Raw genomic sequence first — 5000 nt, 5'->3', positions numbered from 1 at the left:
AGAGGGCCACGTGGAGGTGTCGCGCCGGTTCGTACCCATATCCGCAGCAGGTCTCCAAGGTGAAGAGCCTCTAGTCGATAGAATAATGTAGGTAAGGGAAGTCGGCAAATTGGATCCGTAACTTCGGGATAAGGATTGGCTCTGAGGATCGGGGCGTGTCGGGCTTGGTCGGGAAGTGGGTCAGCGCTAACGTGCCGGGCCTGGGCGAGGTGAGTGCCGTAGGGGTGCCGGTAAGTGCGGGCGTTTAGCGCGGGCGTGGTCTGCTCTCGCCGTTGGTCGGCCTCGTGCTGGCCGGCGGTGCAGGATGCGCGCGCCTGCGCGGCGTTCGCGCCCCGGTGCTTCAACCTGCGTGCAGGATCCGAGCTCGGTCCCGTGCCTTGGCCTCCCACGGATCTTCCTTGCTGCGAGGCCGCGTCCGCCTTAGCGTGCTCCTCCGGGGGCGCGCGGGTGCGCGGATTCTCTTCGGCCGCCATTCAACGATCAACTCAGAACTGGCACGGACTGGGGGAATCCGACTGTCTAATTAAAACAAAGCATTGCGATGGCCCTAGCGGGTGTTGACGCAATGTGATTTCTGCCCAGTGCTCTGAATGTCAACGTGAAGAAATTCAAGCAAGCGCGGGTAAACGGCGGGAGTAACTATGACTCTCTTAAGGTAGCCAAATGCCTCGTCATCTAATTAGTGACGCGCATGAATGGATTAACGAGATTCCCGCTGTCCCTACTTCTATGTCTGGTTCATTATTATTTTTACGTGCTCGTTGCAGACTTCGTCGTGCTGAAATGGTGTCACGTCGCAGGTTAGTAAGTGTTGCATTCCACCATGGTACTGGATTTTGCACCTGTGTCCTCTTTCTCATTGATCGGCTACAGCTCTCGTGGATTGCTGCCTGTAGCCTTGTGATCATTTCATTAACGCCTACATTTTGGCTTTGTGGCCAGTGGGCTGTGGACCTGATGAGATGCTGGTCAAAGGTGGGCCACTTTGCGAAGCTTGTGTTGTAGGAGACAAGTTCCACAGTAGCTCTCGCTCTTTGAGGTGCAACGAATTCGTATGTTATGGCCCTGTGGTCACTTGACGTCCACTCTTCATGAACCATCCACTTGCACACCGCTTTGGCAGCTGGAGGTGTGCAGAGTGTGATGTCAATATTGCTCTCCCCATTTGGGCCAGAGAATGTAGTTAGCTCTGACCTCTCATTCATTATTATCAGCCCGTGTTGTGAAATGAAATCTTCAAGCGTTCTACCTGCTGCATCCATCGTTGAGCTGTGCCAGATTGGTGAGTTCGCATTTGTGTCCATCCCTATAATAATTGGTTTTCCTGGGAGTTTGTCGAGGATAATCTCCAGTTGATGGAGAAAAAGGTCTATGGGTGATCCATATTGGCAATATATGCTGGCAATGTAGATCTCACCAAAGGCTCCATTTAGGTTGGCAGCAGCTATGTGCATGTTGCAGAAGTTTGTCATCTGCAAAGCTGTTACTGTCTGTGACTTAACTGCTATTGCTGCCTTGGGTGCTTCGCCTTTGGGGCTGTAGATCAGCTGGAAGTTTGGTGGGTACCCAAATACTTTGTTATTTACGCAGTAGGGTTCCTGGATCAATAGCACATCTATATTTTCTTCGCTGATTCGCTGTGCCAATTGATCTGGGACGATTTTTGCTCTTTGCCCATTTATTTGAAGGATCCTTATCGCATTTTCTTGTGTATCTGTCTGTGGTCTTCTTCCAGGTTGTACTTCTGCATTATTATTACATGCCATAGTCAATTGTGCTATGTATTATGGCCTTTATTCTATTGTATTCAGGGCAAGATTTCTCTGTCACTGTGTGGGTGTGTGCCTTCTTAGCCCGCTTACAGTTTGCACATTGGGCTGGTTGATCCTTCTTTGAGCACTCCTTGAAAGTATGTCCTGGTGCTGCACAGTGGCCACAAATTGTTTCTGAATTCTTGCACTTTGCTGCTGTGTGGCCATGACCTTGGCACTTGTAGCACCTGCTTATATTGCTGTAGTTTTGTACCCTGTGCGAATTGCAGTTTATGTAGACCCTACCATATTGTACTATTTTGCTCCAGAGTTTTGGTGAGACTTCCAGTACAATGTTTGCTTCCTCACGGTTTCTTGGGCCAGTCTTGAACAGCACTCTTACGCCATCCATAACGTCTTCCTGCGTCACATTCATCCTGGAGAGATTTCTCTCAAACAGTTCCATTTTGAGTTCATCTTCACTTGTATTTCTGTTTACATCAAAGATTATAATCTTTGGGGATCTTTTTTTTTGATCAGAGACAGTGATGCCTGATTGTGAGATGTCTTCGCACTTCCTTATTTTCTCGACATCCTGATCATTAGGGACTTCAAGAACAATACCTTTGTCCTTTATTGACCTGCATTTGGAAATACGCACGTCTTTCAGTGATGTTGCAACAAGGTTCTTTACTGTTTCTTCAAGTTCCTTCTCAGTTTTCTTGACTCCTTCTGCCGGTTTTATCATTAGGACTTTAGGCTGTTGCGGTTTCATCAGGTGCTGTTTGGGTGCTGAAGGTTTTGCAGCCGCCTTGTTGGCATAGCTCTAAACCAGTGGAGGTGTTCCTGTTTGGGGGGCCGTCACACATCGCAACTCTGTTTTAAGTTCAAGAACCTCCATCTCATACTTCTTCAGTATCTGTTCATACACTGAAAGTTTTCCTAGGATAAACTTCTTCTGGGCATTGTTTATTTTATTTACTTCATTAAACAAGAAGGCTTCCATCTCCTCTCTTATGTTTTCCATTGTCTGAAGGTCAGTACATGACGCTGAATTGTCCTTGTCACCAGGAACAACCGAGTTTCGTCCAAGTTGACTTGCAGCCCCTACAGTGTCCTTAGTAGGCCCCATTTTGGGGCGATCACTATGGAGAGCTCAGTTTTCTGTGGGCAAGTCTACCACTATCCCTGGATAACGAGCCTAGCAGGGCCTACACACGCGATCGTCAGTCAGGACTTAACCCTGCAGCACATTTCCCTAACCTAACACACTGATAATGAGCACACTAATAATACGCTAATAAGGAACCTATGAATTAATGTTAGAGAAAAACGAACAATAGCCTACAAGAATAATATTAAAACGGGCTGTGGACTTAAAGGACTGCTTGTAGCTCTCCTTTTCCTCACTTAAGTTTGCACTTCCTCACAAGCTATGTGACACACATGTCTTTACTTATGCGAAGGTAATTCTTAACCTAACAAACAAGTAAGAGAGTAATGGCACACTTTGAAACAGAAACGTATACCCTAGTAGGATAATATATGCACCTTGCTGCAAATTTTCCTAACCTAACACACTAATAATGATCACACTAACAATACACTAATAATAACATATAGACATGATGTTAAAAGGAAAACAACAGCCTACAAGAATAGTATGAAGAATGACTGTTGTGAACTTGGAGAAATGCTTGTAGCTCTCCTTCTCACCCAAGTTTGCACTTGTTCGCAAGCTACGTGACACACGTCTTTACTTATTCGAAGATAATTCCTAACCTAACAGACAAGTAAGAGAGTAAGGGCACATTTTGAGGGAGAAACATATAACCTAGTTGTTTTCTGTCCTTGAAAGGATACGCGCATCCGCCTGTCACGCAACACACACAACTACCTTTATGGGACTAAATTTTCTAACCTAACACACAAATAATAAATTTATTGGCTTCATATCAAGTAGCATACGAGTATAAAGCACCACAGAGTTTTAAAAGCTTGGGTGATCGCTTGGAGCTCTTCACTTTCTCACCTACATTTTGCGCTCTCTCGCAGGCTGTGCGGCACCCACGACTTTACTTCCGCAAGTGTAGTTCCTAACCTAACAAATAACTAGCTACACTGAAGACATATTATGAGACAGAGTGATACAACCTACAAGATTACAGTGGACACATCCAAAACAGAAGCAACAATATATACTGCACGAGCAGTATCTAATCTACTAGCCTAGCCTAGCCTTTTCTCGTTGGGAATCGAAAAGGTAGCAGTCAGACAGGAAAACAGCGCACTTAGAATCTACCTGAGCCTTAGCATTTCAATGATAGGTGGCAATTTTCTGAGACGCGCAGGAACTGCGGATTGTGACGGAAAAATGAGGTTATTTCTTAATCCGTGAAAGGAAAGTATGTGGTTAAGTACTCCATTTGCGAGGGGATTAAGCTAGCTATACGGCTCTCATGCTCAGTTCTCTGAACGAGAAGGCGTTAGCCCTTATTTACACTGCTGGACAGACGCGGAGCGGCGAGCGCGCCTGATCGGCAACGCGTGTGCGCGCGCGCGCGCGCGCGCGCGCGGACGTAGGGAAAACAGATATAACAGCTAAACTATGAATGAAATACCCTAATTTTTCTACATCGTCTTACAGAGCATGAGGACGTCTACGAACTGGTGGTCTTAGATTTTCTCCAACTGCCGGTTATTAGGATATTATAGGCAACTTCCGGTCACCACGTGGTCACCACGCATTCTACGCTACGATTGCTTGTAACTTTTAAACTAACAATGGGAGACACACTTTTTTAGGCACTATTCGATAGAGGAAGACCTCACGAATACAGCTGTGTGCTTGGAACCTAGATAAAGACTGGCAATGGACGGATGGCAACGGATTTCTCAACACACGCGGAGCCCGCGAAGACGCGTGGCACACAAAGGGCAGCACACGACCACCAACAAAGCCGTTTCTAGGCACAGTGGACCACTTTACTGTGTATTATTAATCGAAATACGGTTACTGCGCCCCTTCAGTACCACTCAGGTGGGAAGAATTCACGAGAATGACGTACATAATGAGATTAGAAAAACATCGACTTTTTGAAAAAACTGATAAAAATACCTGTTTAACGAGGCAGGTGATGCACCAGCGACGTGGCTCGATGTGGTCTGCGTCGGCGAAGCACTTCACAAACACCACAAACTCCTTAAGTACTACGAAACACACGCAAATTTAAAAATTTGGCAAATGTC

At 46.2% G+C, this 5000-nt stretch overlaps 1 pseudogene; it reads left to right on the top strand.

Annotated features, from left to right (window-relative positions):
- The window catches only part of LOC124773172, a 2985-nt pseudogene extending 2229 nt beyond the window's left edge, over window positions 1–756 (top strand).
- Window positions 757–5000: the final 4244 nt, after the last annotated feature.

The sequence above is a fragment of the Schistocerca piceifrons genome, unplaced genomic scaffold, assembly GCF_021461385.2.
Source record: "Schistocerca piceifrons isolate TAMUIC-IGC-003096 unplaced genomic scaffold, iqSchPice1.1 HiC_scaffold_947, whole genome shotgun sequence".
NCBI classification, from domain to species: domain Eukaryota; kingdom Metazoa; phylum Arthropoda; class Insecta; order Orthoptera; family Acrididae; genus Schistocerca; species Schistocerca piceifrons.
Note: the sequence above shows the minus strand (reverse complement) of the source record. Positions and strands in the feature narration are given on the sequence as shown.